The sequence below is a fragment of the Oncorhynchus mykiss genome, chromosome 9 (genome assembly GCF_013265735.2).
Source record: "Oncorhynchus mykiss isolate Arlee chromosome 9, USDA_OmykA_1.1, whole genome shotgun sequence".
NCBI lineage: Eukaryota > Metazoa > Chordata > Actinopteri > Salmoniformes > Salmonidae > Oncorhynchus > Oncorhynchus mykiss.
This window is the reverse complement of record NC_048573.1, coordinates 64,970,509-64,986,944: the sequence shown is the minus strand read 5'-3', so window position 1 is coordinate 64,986,944 and position 16,436 is coordinate 64,970,509. Positions and strand designations below refer to the sequence as shown.

The following is a 16,436-nucleotide window of genomic DNA, read 5'->3' as shown; positions in this document are numbered from 1 at the left end:
GAGGGAGGGAGAGAGAGAGAGAAGAGAGGGAGAGAGAGAGAGAGAAGGGAGGGAGAGAGAGAGAGAGAAGGGAGGGAGAGAGAGAGAGAAAAGAGGGAGAGAGAGAGAGAGAGAGAAGGGAGGGAGAGAGAGAGAGAGAAGGGAGGAAGAGAGAGAGAGAGAGAGAGAAGGCAGGAAGAGAGAGAGAGAGGGAGAGAGAAGGGAGGAAGAGAGAGAGAGAGAAGGGAGGGAGGGAGGGAGGGAGGGAGGGAGGGAGGGAGGGAGGGAGGGAGGGAGGGAGGGAGGGAGGGAGGGAGAGAAGTGAGGGAGAGAGAGAGAGAAGGGAGGGAGAGAGAGAGAAGGGAGGGAGAGAGAGACAGGAGGGAGAGAGAGAGAGAAGGGAGGGAGAGAGAGAGAGAGGAGGGAGGGAGAGAGAGAGAGAAGGGAGGGAGGGAGAGAGAGAGGAGGGAGGGAGAGAGAGAGAAGGGGGAGAGAGAGGAGGGAGAGAGAGAGAGAAGGGAGGGAGAGAGAGAGGAGGGAGACAGAGAAGGGAGGGAGAGACAGAGAGAAGGGAGGGAGAGAGAGAGAGAAGGTAGGGATGGAGAGAGAGAGGAGGGAAGAAGAGAGAGAGAGAGAAGGGAGGGAGGGAGAGAGAGAAGGGAGGGAGGGAGAGAGAGAGGAGGGAGAGTGAAGGGAGGGAGAGAGAGAGAGAAGGGAGGGAGAGAGAGAGAGAGAAGGGAGGGAGGGAGAGAGAGAAGGGAAGGGGAGATAGAGAGAAGGGAGAGAGAGAGAGAGAGGGGAGGAAGGGAGATAGAGAAGGGAGGGAGAGAGAGAGAGAAGGGAGCGAGAGAGAGAGAGAAGGGAGCGAGAGAGAGAGAAGGGAGGGAGAGAGAGAGAGAAGGGAGAGAGAGAGAAGGGAGGGAGAGAGAGAGAGAAGGGAGAGAGAGAGAGAGAAGGGAGCGAGAGAGAGAGAAGGGGAGGGAGAGAGAGAGAAGGGAGAGAGAGAGAGAGAAGGGAGGGAGAGAGAGAGAAGGGAGGGAGGGAGAGCGAGAAGGGAGGTAGAGAGAAACTTGCTGCTGCCCTGTTTTTACTGTCAAAGGGGCTCTGATGAATGTACACAAATCTCTCCAAATTTTCCTTCTGCTTATCTGTCTGTTTGGACCAGCAGCACCCCAGCTAGCGATCTATTAGTCTGTCTGCCAGCACAACATCGGAGTGGGTGAGTACTTTTTTATAGAAACAATATGATCTGTTGTTCTCCTCTTTTTCCATCTATTTTTCTATTCTTTCTGCTCTTAGAGTTTGAAGTTAGAGCTAGAGACTGGAAGAGACTGCAGTTTTGGGAACAGAAGCTTGAGTATAAACTATTGAGAGTTTAAATTAAAGACAGAGACTTTGAGGCAGAGAGTGTATATGGAGTAGATAGAGTGTGCATAGAGAAAGTTGTTCAGGGTTTCATTAAACTGGACCAGGTTTCTCCTAGTTGTATTTATTTGTTTCAGAGTGGGTCAGTTCTGTCGGGGTGCATTTCATAGTTTACAGTGTGTGTGGGTGTGTTTCATAGTTTACAATGTGTGTGGGTGTGTTTCATAGTTTACAGTGTGTGTGGGTGTGTTTCATAGTTTACAATGTGTGTGGGTGTGTTTCATAGTTTACAGTGTGTGTGGGTGTGTTTCATAGTTTATAGTGTGTGTGGGTGTGTTTCATAGTTTACAATGTGTGTGGGTGTGTTTCATAGTTTATAGTGTGTGTGTGTGTTTCATAGTTTACAGTGTGTGTGGGTGTTTTTCATAGTTTACAGTGTGTGTGGGTCCGTTTCATACTTTACAGTGTGTGTGGGTGTTTTTCATAGTTTACAGTGTGTGTGGGTCCGTTTCATAGTTTATAGTGTGTGTGGGTGTGTTTCATAGTTTACAGTGTGTGTGTGTGTATCATAGTTTACAGTGTGTGTGGGTGTGTTTCATAGTTTATAGTGTGTGTGGGTGTGTTTCATAGTTTACAGTGTGTGTGGGTGTGTTTCATAGTTTACAGTGTGTGTGGGTGTGTTTCATAGTTTACAGTGTGTGTGGGTGTTTTTCATAGTTTACAGTGTGTGTGGGTGTGTTTCATAGTTTACAGTGGGTGTGTTTCATAGTTTACAGTGTGTGTGGGTGTATTTCATAGTTTACAGTGTGTGTGGGTGTGTTTCATAGTTTACAGTGTGTGTGGGTGTGTTTCATAGTTTACAGTGGTTGTGTTTCATAGTTTACAGTGGGTGTTTGGTGTGTGTTTCATAGTTTACAGTCTGTGTTTGGTGTGTGTTTCATAGTTTACAGTGTGTGTGGGTGTTTTTCATAGTTTACAGTGTGTGTGGGTGTGTTTCATAGTTTACAGTGTGTGTGGGTGTGTTTCATAGTTTACAGTGGGTGTGTTTCATAGTTTACAGTGGGTGTGTTTCATAGTTTACAGTGTGTGTGGGTGTGTTTTCATAGTTTACAATGTGTGTGGGTGTGTTTCATAGTTTACAGTGTGTGTGGGTGTGTTTCATAGTTTACAGTGTGTGTGGGTGTATTTCATAGTTTACAGTGTGTGTGGGTGTGTTTCATAGTTTACAGTGTGTGTGGGTGTTTTTCATAGTTTACAGTCTGTGTGGGTGTGTTTCATAGTTTACAGTGTGTGTGGGTGTGTTTCATAGTTTACAGTGGGTGTGTTTCATAGTTTACAGTGTGTGTGGGTGTGTTTTCATAGTTTACAGTGTGTGTGGGTGTGTTTCATAGTTTACAGTGTGTGTGGGTGTGGGTGTGTTTCATAGTTTACAGTGTGTGTGAGTGTGTTTCATAGTTTACAGTGTGTGTGGGTGGGTTTCATAGTTTACAGTGTGTGTGGGTGCATTTCATAGTTTACAGTGTGTGTGGGTGTGTTTCATAGTTTACAGTGTGTGTGGGTGTGTTTCATAGTTTATAGTGTGTGTGGGTGGGTTTCATAGTTTACAGTGTGTGTGGGTGCATTTCATAGTTTACAGTGTGTGTGGGTGTGTTTCATAGTTTACAGTGTGTGTGGGTGTGTTTCATAGTTTACAGTGTGTGTGGGTGTGTTTCATAGTTTACAATGTGTGTGGGTGTGTTTCATAGTTTACAGTGTGTGTGGGTGTGTTTCATAGTTTATAGTGTGTGTGTGTGTGTGTGTTTCATAGTTTATAGTGTGTGTGGGTGTTTTTCATAGTTTACAGTGTGTGTGGGTGTGTTTCATAGTTTACAGTGTGTGTGGGTGTGTTTCATAGTTTACAGTGTGTGTGGGTGTGTTTCATAGTTTACAGTGTGTGTGGGTGTGTTTCATAGTTTACAGTGTGTGAATGTTAAGAGTGTTATCCCAGAGTGTTTTTATTAGCATGTGTGCCTTTGTAAGTGTCAGTGGATACATACCTACCTGGGTCAGCTTGATCTGCACTGTGCATGAGTGGAATAGAGAGAGAGTGTGTGTGTGACTGACCCATCTTTGACCTAATCTTCCCTACTTATTATTGAACCACATGGACACAGCACAACAGTGTGAGCAGTCAGCCAGGGACTCGGGGACAGACCATTGTTTTCCTCCTTCAAAACACCAGAACCCAATGTTTCTGGACCGAGGTGCCTCTGCTCTCCAAATCTGGGCTTAGTTTACTTGTCAGTTTATTGTAGTAATGTCATTCATAGCTGGGAGTGGTTGTTTTTTGTTGTGTTATTTGTTGTTGATTTAAATCCCCATTAGCTTTTGCTGAAGCATCATCTATTCTTCCTGGAGTAATCAAAAAACACTCAACATGACAAGTAACAAAACACTGATAGAATGAGAGACAAGAATAGTTGGGGAAGGTCATACACTTTTTTCGGCAGATAGACCTGCATTCCTGGTTAACTGGTTCAATTTGGGTGTGTGTTTGGGGGGAGGGATCTGCTTTAATATTGCAGATAGATTGTAGTTTCCATTAATGTAATTGTCACTTCCAATCCCCCATATACAGTGTATATATAAATACTATTTTACTTATATGATTTCCCACTAACCCTACCATCCCTCCCGTAATTGGAGTAAACTAATGGACAACAACACTTAGGCTTCTACTTCCAGCTCATACACACTATACCCATTTTACAGACACAGTATATTGTACAATAGTTATCTTCTGTTTGTTTTTAGTCCCATCCTTCAGCAACCCTTAACCCCTCCCATCTATCTCTGAACACCATCCAGTTTTGATTTCAATATGCCATATATTTTTAGTTCTGAACGTAGCTTGTTACCGTGGCAGCAGGCAGGCAGGCAGCACCACGTTAATGAACAGGTACCATGCTACAGCGACAGTACATTTAGTGCTACATGATGTGAACATTTCAGAGAGGGATCAAACTGTTTAGATAGAGTCCATGTTGTCTTTTCAACCCATCATGTTGTTCTGAACTGTGTGTCTGTTCTGAACTGTGTGTCTGTTCTGAACTGTGCGTCTGTTCTGGACTGTGTGTCTGTTCTGGACTGTGTGTCTGTTCTGAACTGTGTGTCTGTTCTGAACTGTGTGTCTGTTCTGGACTGTGTGTCTGTTCTGGACTGTGTGTCTGTTCTGGACTGTGTGTCTGTTCTGGACTGTGTGTCTGTTCTGAACCTTGTACGTGTGTGTCTGTGTGTGACTCACAGGTCAGTCCACTGCCCTTTTCAGTGCCTTGGTCTTGGCATTGCACCTGTGTGTGTCTGTGTTTTGTGTGTTTGTGTGTGTGTATGCATGTGTGTGTGTTGCATCTGTGGCACTTCTGGCTTCTCTCGCTTTCTCTAAGTCAGTGAGTTAGTCAGTCAGTCAGTCAGTCAGTCAGTCAGTTAGTCAGTGAGTTAGTCAGTCAGTCAGTTAGTCAGTCAGTCAGTGAGTTAGTCAGTCAGTCAGTTAGTCAGTCAGTCAGTCAGTGAGTTAGTCAGTCAGTCAGTCAGTCAGTTAGTCAGTGAGTTAGTCAGTCAGTGAGTCAGTCAGTCAGTCAGTCAGTTAGTCAGTTAGTCAGTCAGTCAGTCAGTTAGTCAGTCAGTCAGTCAGTCAGTTAGTCAGTTAGTCAGTCAGTCAGTTATTCAGTCAGTTAGTCAATCAGTCAGTTAGTCTGTCAATCAGTCAGTCAGTCAGTCAGTCAGCAGGTCAGTCAGTCACATCTGGCCATCTGGAAAACCTCACTGTCCTCACTGAGTCAGTTAGAGTAGCACCACTCTGCTCTGTGTCTCAGCACAGCGTTGCTCCGCCCGGGAATAATGTACTCTGTCTCAGCACAGCGTTGCTCCGCCCGGGAGTAATGTACTCTGTCTCAGCACAGCGTTGCTCTGCCCGGGAGTAATGTACTGTGTCTCAGCACAGCGTTGCTCTGCCCGGGAGTAATGTACTCTGTCTCAGCACAGCGTTGCTCCGCCCGGGAGTAATGTACTGTGTCTCAGCACAGCGTTGCTCTGCCCGGGAGTAATGTACTGTGTCTCAGCACAGCGTTGCTCTGCCCGGGAGTAATGTACTCTGTCTCAGCACAGCGTTGCTCTGCCCGGGAGTAATGTACTGTGTCTCAGCACAGCGTTGCTCTGCCCGGGAGTAATGTACTGTGTCTCAGCACAGCGTTGCTCTGCCCGGGAGTAATGTACTCTGTCTCAGCACAGCGTTGCTCCGCCCGGGAGTAATGTACTCTGTCTCAGCACAGCGTTGCTCTGCCCGGGAGTAATGTACTGTGTCTCAGCACAGCGTTGCTCTGCCCGGGAGTAATGTACTCTGTCTCAGCACAGCGTTGCTCTGCCCGGGAGTAATGTACTCTGTCTCAGCACAGCGTTGCTCCGCCCGGGAGTAATGTACTCTGTCTCAGCACAGCGTTGCTCTGCCCGGGAGTAATGTACTGTGTCTCAGCACAGCGTTGCTCTGCCCGGGAGTAATGTACTCTGTCTCAGCACAGCGTTGCTCTGCCCGGGAGTAATGTACTCTGTCTCAGCACATCGTTGCTCTGCCCGGGAGTAATGTACTGTGTCTCAGCACAGCGTTGCTCTGCCCGGGAGTAATGTACTCTGTCTCAGCACAGCGTTGCTCTGCCCGGGAGTAATGTACTCTGTCTCAGCACATCGTTGCTCTGCCCGGGAGTAATGTACTGTGTATGTTTCTTTGGAGAGACGAATAGAGACAGAGACACTTCTACATAGAGCGGTATATTTCCCTGTATATTTGCTATTGCAGGAGGCCCACCATGTCAACACACGGCAACACTTTTCTATCTTTCTTTTACGACCGGCAAATGTTAGAAAAATATATTTTATTTAGCAAATGTAAAAGTACATTGCTATTAATAGTTGTATATGGGATTCATTTAGACAGGCTGTCTCACGGATGTCTTGAAGACTAGATTTTTATGGGTTTTTGTTGTTGGGGAATTACCTAAAGGGCTGGGCTTATGGCTTGATATGTTATGCATTACTGAAGACCATGGCAACCACAGCAGCCCCCTAACAAACGTACTGCAGATTTATATTGAGTGTCTGACGGAATGCTAGTTAACACGTCCAGGGACACGACAGACTGGGCTGTGGAGGCTAAGGTAATCACACACAGTACACACATCAAAAAAACAGGACTCTGCTTTACACCCACCCACCCACACACACACACACACACACACACACACACACACACACACACACACACACACACACACACACACACACACACACCCACCCACACAAACACCCACACACATCCACACCCACACACACAAAGTAAAGAGAGAGAAAGAATGTCACACACCAGTCTAGTCAAAATAACAATGGGAAAACCTTTACAGTAATTGCTAGTTATGTTTGTTGTCCCTTGAATCCAGGGGAGGGTTCAGGCTTTTAAAAAGATGCCACGTATCATCCTAACTATATCAAAACAACATTGTCACTGCACAAGAGGGAAAGCTCGATTAAATCAATACCCAGTTTGTTATTTTGTTATGTATTTATTGGACTACTTTTTTAAATGAATTGTTTCTCACATTTGGACATCCCATGGGAATGTGTGTGAGTCAAAATCCCCAGGATATTTCACTATTTCATCACTCTGACAGAGACATTTTTAAACAGACCGTTTGTGAGACACGACTTTGAGGAATAAATCTGGGAGTTGTTGATTCCTGTCTCTGGCAGGAATTTCTATAGCAATTAACTTCCATGTGGTATAGGGAGGGGTTAGGAGGGGGTAGGGAGGGGTTAGGAGGGGGTTGACAGGTGGTTTTAGGGGAACAAGGGGGCTCCTCTCCTCATAACCACACTAGAATTAAAAGGGAAACTATCGGCTCACGATTTCCTGTGTCTATTTTTGCAGGTGTGCAGCTCTGATTATGTGAGAGGGATGACAACCACTCCAACTTTGTTCACTTTATATACTAATGAACTCTTCAGTAATTACTACATTACACTGGTAGTGGAAGTCCTACATTTTCTCTAGAGATTGAAATAGTAACTATTGACTTCTTATATCCTTTTACATATTCACATCTCAGCCTCTCTCTCTCTCTTGCCTGCTCTGTGTGTGTCTCTGTCTCTTTCTCTCTCGCTCTGTGTCTCTGTCTCTCTCTCTCTTTCTGCCTCTCTGTCTATCTCTCCCTCTCTTCATCTGTCTCAAAAAGTCTATATGTTTCCACTATGTTCCACCTCTCTGTTCCACCTCTTTGCCATATCCTAGTGTTGTGTTCTCTTTAGTGCTTTCTTGAACCCCTTAATGCCTCAATGTTAAGCAGCTCTGACTCCACAGCCTTCTCTGTTCTCTGACTGTCCCACAACATCATGGAAAGGATGTGACTTCATCCCAGTCACACTGACTGTTTTATGTCTCTGTGTGAGTTCTAGATTGTTCCATATTATTTTCCTGACAGTCAACACAATATGTTCCATCCACAAAAATGGAACTAAAACATTTTTTCCCATAGGTACTCAGTACTGTATGTGAAGATGTTGGATTGATGTATGGTGTTGAAAAAAAGGCTTAATTATCTGTTGACACTCCCTGGCATACACATCCAAAGACCATACCTTTCTCGTTGAATGACAAATGATGATATATTCAAGTAGTAGTAGGTAGTTATTATTATGGAGTGATGTTGTTGTAAGAAAAATATGCATCTGTGTTGCCAGGCTTGTAGAAGAACCCACGTCAAGTTAGTTTGACATGATGGAATGTAATGACAGTTCAGAGGCAGTGTGTGACAGTATGGAGGCAGTGGATGGATCAGCTGTCAGTCTGTCAGGGGTAATGTCTAGGTGCCTGTAACAAGTTGCTGTATAGGGAAGGGACTCTGAGCTGATTAACTGTGTTTACCATATCTATTTCACACCCAGCCAAGACTTTCCCCACTACAAGGTCATGTTACACTCTCTTATACCATGGCATTGTTGAATACTAATTTCTGATTGGTTTAAAAAGCAATCTAGAACTTGCATTGTCTTAAGCCCAGAGGGGGTGTGGTATATGGCCAATATACCACGGCTAAGGGCTGTTCTTACGCACAATGCAACGCAGAGTACCTGTATACAGTCCTTACCCATGATATGTTGGCCGTACAGCACAAACCCCCGAGGTGCCTTAATGCTATTATAAACTGGTTACCAACGTAATTAGAACAGTTAGAGCATGTTTTGTCATACCCGTGGTACATGGTCTGATATACCACGGCTGTAAGCCAATCAGCATTCTGGGCCCACTCAGTTTATAAACTCTTTTATACCATGGCATTGTTGTGTACTCGTTTCTGATTGGCTTGAGGGACATTCTAGAGCGTGCATTATTTCCCTGTAATGCATGGTATAAATCAAAGGATATGAAGTTCATTCTTACATGTTCTATTATTGCGGTTGCTTTTGATCATAATCTTTTTGGAATGGTTTATAAAACCTGTTTGATCTTTATCCATATGTAACATGTCCTTAACATGGTCACATGGGATTAGAACATTCTAGAGATGAACGTTCCATGCAGACTTTTGGAAAAAAGAATATGTTGACTAGGTTTGGTCATTGCCCAGCAGGACTTTTGTTGTTGTTGAAAAATGTCAAACTTGATTGAAATAACATCCTTACAACCAGTTAACAACATGTTGTGTCAATCAGTTATACCTAGTTCTAATCTGATTGTTGTAAACTGGTTGTTATTATGGCATTTCAACCAGCTTGGTGATCCTTTAGGAGTGCACCACTGTATGTGTGATCCTAACCTACGACCCATGACCCATGACTGAAGCTTCCGCCTCAGGTTCACATATACTTCACAATGTTGCCCTTGCATTAGAATTCTAATAGTTGCTGTAACTCAGACATGGTTTATGATGTTTCATTTACATTTTGGTTATTATTAGTCAAAAAAGATATGCATCATTGGTAACAACAGACAGGAGTAGGCAAGTCTGTGATGGAAAATAAATCAGAGAAGTGATTTGATGATGGTGCCAAGCATCCGTTGCTTCTGTCAATGCATGGTAGATATTGGCTGCGTTCACCAAACTAGAGGCTGTGAAGTAGAGATATCCAAACTCCCTCAGGTAAAGGGTTTTGACATGCCTACAGTCTGCCCACTGAATTTAAGATCCAACAAGCCTTTTATCAAACAAACATTTTCTCAAATCATTTTCTTTCTCTGTGGCAAATGCAATGAAATGAACACTTATGACAGATTCTGGAGTGACGCCCGAGACAACATTTTCCTCCACAATTAACAAATCACCAAATAATGGAATTTCCCATGGAAGAATGGTGCCGCATCCCTCCAATAGAGTTCCAGACACATGCATAAATTTATGCCAAGGAGCATTAAAGCTGTTCTGGAGGCTCGTGTTAGCCCAAAGCATTGTGTTGGTGTTTCCTTTATTTTGGTAGATGCGCCGTGTAATCACTAGCAGTGGTTTGGTTTCTATCTGTTCAGTAGAAACCACTGGTTGGGTGGTGCAGTATGGCTTCCTGAGATGCTGTGATTTAGTTGTTATGTTTCACTGCAGCAGTCAATGCTAGAGGGGTTCCAACGCATTGGTTAAGACACAATTGTTGTTATGCTCACAGAGGATTCGATACCCTTTATTTGACGGACATTCAACCTGTGAGAACAATTTGCTCGCTCTCTCTCTCTCTCTCTCTCTCTCTCTCTCTCTCTCTCTCTCTCTCTCTCTCTCTCTCTTTCTCTCTCTCTCTCTCTCTCTCTCTCTCTCTCTCTCTCTCTCTCTCTCTCTCTCTCTCTCTCTCTCTCTCTCTCTCTCTCTCTCTCTCTCAATTTCAATTCAATTTAAATTTAAAGGCATGGGAAACATATGTTAACATTGCCAAAGCAAGTGAACTAGATAATAAATAGAAGTGAAATAAACAATACAAATTAACAGTAAACATTACACCCACAATTCCAAACAATAAAGATACTACAAAGGTAATGTACAAAAGGGAAAATAAATAAACAGAAATATGGGTTGTATTTACAATGATGTTTGTTCTTCACTGGTTGCCCTTTTCTTGTGGCAGCAGGTCACAAATCTTTCTGCTGTGATGGCACACTGTGGTATTTCGCCCAATAGATACGAGAGTTTATCAAAATTGGATTAGTTTCAAATTCTTTGTGTATCTGTGTAATCTGAGGGAAATTTGTGTCTCTATGGTCATACATTTGTCAGGAGGTTAGGAAGTGCAGCTCAGTTTCCACCTCATTTTGTGGGCAGTGTGCTACTTCCCCGCCTACGGCGGCCTTTCTCAATAGCAAGGCTATGCTCACTGAGTCTGTACATAGTCAAGACATTCCTTAAGTTTGGGTCAGTCACAGTGGTCAGGTATTCTGCCACTGTGTACTCTATTTAGGGCCAAATAATAATAATATGACAAGTAATTCTCTTTTGTTGTCTCATGATTTGATTGAATCTAAATGTGTTGCTGTCCTGGGGCTCTGTGGGGTCTGTTTGTGTTTGTGAACAGAGCCCCAGGACCAGCTTGCTAAGGGTGCTCTTCTCCAGGTTCATCTCTCTGTAGGAATTGGCTTTGTTATGGAAGGTTTGGGAATCGCTTCCTTTTAGGTGGTTGTAAATATCAACAGCTTTTTTCTGGATTTTGGTCATTAGTGGGTGTCGGCCTAATTCTGCTCTGCATGCATTATTTGGTGTTCTACGTTGTACACAGAGGATATATTTGCAGAATTCCGCATGCAGAGTCTCAATTTGGCGCTTGTCCCATTTTGTGAATTATTGGTTGGTGAGCGGACCCCAGACCTCACAACCTTAAAGGGCAATGGGTTCTATAACTAATTCAAGTATTTTTAGCCAGATCCTAATTGGTATGTCAAATGTTATGTTCCTTTTGATGGCATATAAGCCCCTTCTTGCCTTGTCTCTCAGATTGTTCACAGCTTTGTGGAAGTTACCTGTGGCGCTGATGTTTAGGCCGAGGTATGTATAGTTTTTTGTGTGCTCTAGGGCAACAGTGTCTAGATGGAGTTTGTATTTGTGGTCCTGGCGACTGGACCTTTTTGGAACACCATTATTTTGGTCTTACTGAGATTTACTGTCAGGGCCCAAGTCTGACAGAATCTGTTCAGATCTATGTGCTGCTGTAGGCCCTCCTTGAATGGGGACAGAAGCACCAGATCATCAGCAAACAGTAGACATTTGACTTCAGATTCTAGTAAGGTGAGGCCGGGTGCTGCAGACTGTTCTAGTGCCTTCACCAATTTGTAGATATACAGGTATATGTTGAAGAGGGTGGGGCTTAAGCTGCATCCCTGTCTCACCCCCCGGCCCTCTGGATAGAAATGTGTGTGCTTTTTGCCAATTTTAACCGCACACTTGTTGTTTGTATGCATGGATGATATAATGTTGTATATTTTTCCCCCCAATACCACTGTCCATCAATTTGTATAGCAGACCCTCATGCCAAATTGAGTCTAAAGTTTTTTTTAAATTGTCTCCTGTCACCATCGTTATGCGCACCTGCGCGTCATCAGACTCACCTGGACTCCATCACTTCCCTGATTACCTTCCCTATATATGTCACTCCCTTTGGTTCCTTCCCCAGTCGTCATTGTTTCTGTTACAGTTTCATGTCTGTGAGTTGTTTGTGTTCTGTATTATGTTCCATTTATTTTATTAAAACTCTCTGAACTTGCTTCAAGACTTTCAGCGCACATCGTTACAGAAATCAACAAAACACGAGAAGACTTTGCCTTTGTTTTGTTTGTTTATTAATTAGGGTGTGCTCTGTTGTACGGTAATTTGTTAAAAAGCCAATTTGACATTTGCTCAGTACATTGTTTTCACCGAGGAATTGTACAAGTCTGCTGTTAATGATAATGCAGAGGATTTACCCACGGTAGTTATTGGGGTCAAATTTGTCTCCATTTTTGTGTATTGGGGTGAACAGTCCTTGGTTCCAAATATTGGGGAAGATGCCAGAACTAAGGATGATGTTAAAGAGTTTAAGTATTGTCAATTGGAATTTGGGGTCTGTATATTTTATCGTTTCATTGAGGATACCATCAACACCACAGGCCTTTTTGGGTTGGAGGGTTTGTATTTTGTCCTGTAGTTCATTCAATGTATTTGGAGAATCCAGTGGGTTCTGGTAGTCTTTAATAGTTGATTCTAAGATTTGTATTTGATCATGTATATGTTTTTGCTGTTTGTTCTTTGCTATAGGACCAAAAAGATTGGAGGGTGGTTAACCCATACATCTCCATTTTGGATAGATAACTCTTCGTGTTGTTTAGTGTTTTCCAATTTTCCCAGAAGTGGTTAGAGTCTATGGATTATTCAATTACATTGGGCTGATTTCTGCTGTGCTGTTCCTTCTTTTTCCATAGTATTCTTCTGTATTGTTTTAGTGATTCACCATAGTGAAGGTGTAGGCTCAGGTTTACTGGGTCTCTATGTTTTTGGTTGGACAGGTTTCTCAATTTCTTTCTTAGGTTTTTGCATTCTTCATCAAACCATTTGTCATTGTTGTTAATTTTCTTCGGTTTTCTGTTTGAAATTCTTAGATTTGATAGGGAAGCTGAGAGGTCAAATATACTGTTTAGATTTTCTACTGCCAAGTTTACACCTTCACTATTACAGTGGAACGAATTGTCCAGGAAGTTGTCTAAAAGGGATTGAATGTGTTGTTGCCTAATTGTTTTTTTGTAGGTTTCCACACTACATTCCTTCCATCTATAGCATTTCTTAATATTACTCAGTTCCTTTGGCTTTGATGCCTCATGATTGAGAATTGCTCTGTTCAAGTAGACTGTGATTTTGCTGTGATCTGATAAGGGTGTCAGTTGGCTGACTGAACACTTTGAGAGACTCTATGTATTGAGGTGAACAGTCCTTGGTTCCAAATATTGGGGAAGATGCCAGAACTAAGGATGATGTTAAAGAGTTTAAGTATTGCCAATTGGAATTTGGGGTCTGTATATTTTATCGTTTCATTGAGGATACCATCAACACCACAGGCCTTTTTGGGTTGGAGGGTTTGTATTTTGTCCTGTAGTTCATTCAATGTATTTGGAGAATCCAGTGGGTTCTGGTAGTCTTTAATAGTTGATTCTAAGATTTGTATTTGATCATGTATATGTTTTTGCTGTTTGTTCTTTGCTATAGGACCAAAAAGATTGGAGGGTGGTTAACCCATACATCTCCATTTTGGATAGATAACTCTTCGTGTTGTTTAGTGTTTTCCAATTTTCCCAGAAGTGGTTAGAGTCTATGGATTATTCAATTACATTGGGCTGATTTCTGCTGTGCTGTTCCTTCTTTTTCCATAGTATTCTTCTGTATTGTTTTAGTGATTCACCATAGTGAAGGTGTAGGCTCAGGTTTACTGGGTCTCTATGTTTTTGGTTGGACAGGTTTCTCAATTTCTTTCTTAGGTTTTTGCATTCTTCATCAAACCATTTGTCATTGTTGTTAATTTTCTTCGGTTTTCTGTTTGAAATTCTTAGATTTGATAGGGAAGCTGAGAGGTCAAATATACTGTTTAGATTTTCTACTGCCAAGTTTACACCTTCACTATTACAGTGGAACGAATTGTCCAGGAAGTTGTCTAAAAGGGATTGAATGTGTTGTTGCCTAATTGTTTTTTTGTAGGTTTCCACACTACATTCCTTCCATCTATAGCATTTCTTAATATTACTCAGTTCCTTTGGCTTTGATGCCTCATGATTGAGAATTGCTCTGTTCAAGTAGACTGTGATTTTGCTGTGATCTGATAAGGGTGTCAGTTGGCTGACTGAACACTTTGAGAGACTCTATGTATTGAGGTGAACAGTCCTTGGTTCCAAATATTGGGGAAGATGCCAGAACTAAGGATGATGTTAAAGAGTTTAAGTATTGCCAATTGGAATTTGGGGTCTGTATATTTTATCGTTTCATTGAGGATACCATCAACACCACAGGCCTTTTTGGGTTGGAGGGTTTGTATTTTGTCCTGTAGTTCATTCAATGTATTTGGAGAATCCAGTGGGTTCTGGTAGTCTTTAATAGTTGATTCTAAGATTTGTATTTGATCATGTATATGTTTTTGCTGTTTGTTCTTTGCTATAGGACCAAAAAGATTGGAGGGTGGTTAACCCATACATCTCCATTTTGGATAGATAACTCTTCGTGTTGTTTAGTGTTTTCCAATTTTCCCAGAAGTGGTTAGAGTCTATGGATTATTCAATTACATTGGGCTGATTTCTGCTGTGCTGTTCCTTCTTTTTCCATAGTATTCTTCTGTATTGTTTTAGTGATTCACCATAGTGAAGGTGTAGGCTCAGGTTTACTGGGTCTCTATGTTTTTGGTTGGACAGGTTTCTCAATTTCTTTCTTAGGTTTTTGCATTCTTCATCAAACCATTTGTCATTGTTGTTAATTTTCTTCGGTTTTCTGTTTGAAATTCTTAGATTTGATAGGGAAGCTGAGAGGTCAAATATACTGTTTAGATTTTCTACTGCCAAGTTTACACCTTCACTATTACAGTGGAACGAATTGTCCAGGAAGTTGTCTAAAAGGGATTGAATGTGTTGTTGCCTAATTGTTTTTTTGTAGGTTTCCACACTACATTCCTTCCAATTATAGCATTTCTTAATATTACTCAGTTCCTTTGGCTTTGATGCCTCATGATTGAGAATTGCTCTGTTCAAGTAGACTGTGATTTTGCTGTGATCTGATAAGGGTGTCAGTTGGCTGACTGAACACTTTGAGAGACTCTAGGTTGAGGTCAGTGATAAAGTAGTCTACACTACTACTGCCAAGGGATGAGCTATAGGTGTGCCTACCATAGGAGTCTCCTCAAAGCCTACCATTGTCTCTGTACAGTCCCAGCGTGCAACAGAGCTGCAGGAGTTGTGACCCATCTTTGTTGGTTATGTTGTCATAGTTGTGCAATATGGGGGAAGGAATGCTGTCACCTCCAGGTAGGTGTTTGTCCCACTGTGTACTAAGGGTGTCAGGTTCTTGTCCAGTTCTGGAATTTAGGTCGCCACAGACTAGTACATGTCCCTGGGCCTGGAAATGATTGATTTCCCTCTACAGGATGGAGAAGCTGTCTTCATTAAAGTATGGGGATTCTAGTGGGGGATATAGGTAGCACACAGGAGGACATTTTTTCTGTTGAGATCATTTCCTTTTGAATTTCCAGCCAAATGTAAAATGTTCTTGTTTTGATTAATTTAATAGAGTGAGTTAGGTCTGCTCTATACCAAATTAGCATACCCCCTGAGTCCCTTCCCTGTTTCACACCGGGTAGATTGGTGAATGGGACTACCGGCTCTCTGTAACCTAGAAGGCAACCTGTGGGTCCATCACCTTTCTGATTTCTTTGGTGAAGTCCAGGTTCCTTACTTTTTAGGCCAAATGCAGATGACCTCATGGCCTTGGATATTCCAGGATGAGATTGTGAAGGCTTTGTGTTCCATAAAGTGTTCAATGTTGTTAGTCATGTGGTTTGGCCTCAGGCCAGTAAGTGTGAGTAGAGCCAGCTGAGCATCTGGTACATGCCATTGGCTTGGGCTAGTGTAAGAGTGGGGGTTGGACCTGATAGCCTGCTCACAGCCTGGGCGTATGTGTGACTTTCATGTTGAGGCCCTCTTTGTGGGAGTGGGGTGCTTAGGGTGGGCAGGAGTGGCATAGGTCTAATCTGAGGGAGCCTAAATGGGGTGTGGACATGGTTGACTTGGGGGGTTTGTGGATCTGGCTGTTGGTGTTGTGGTCTGGATCTAGTTCTCTCTCTATGTGTTTCTATTCTCTCTCTCTTTCTTTTTCTCACTCTTTCTCACTACATCACTGCTGAAACCAACACTCTTCTCCAACCCAGAGTAACTCCCTCCCTCTCTCTCTCTCTATCCTTGCCTTATCGTAACCTAGCCTAGATTCATTTAATTTCATACATGTACAAATCAAAACCAATCAATCAATCAGTCTCATTAAGCACGTTGAGAGGTATTTCCAGAATGGACAGAAAGAAAGTCAACTGATCCATTAGTCACC

General features: G+C 42.7%; 1 protein-coding gene across 2 annotated transcripts in view; it reads left to right on the top strand.

Annotated features, from left to right (window-relative positions):
• Window positions 1-989: 989 nt before the first annotated feature.
• Window positions 990-16,436, top strand: part of LOC110532677 (retinoic acid receptor gamma-A-like) — a 106,257-nt gene continuing 90,810 nt past the window's right edge. For both annotated transcript variants that reach the window (XM_036988694.1, XM_036988693.1), the window contains exon 1: window positions 990-1,198. The gene's annotated coding sequence lies outside the window, so the exon portion shown is untranslated. The remainder of the gene's footprint in view (window positions 1,199-16,436) is intronic.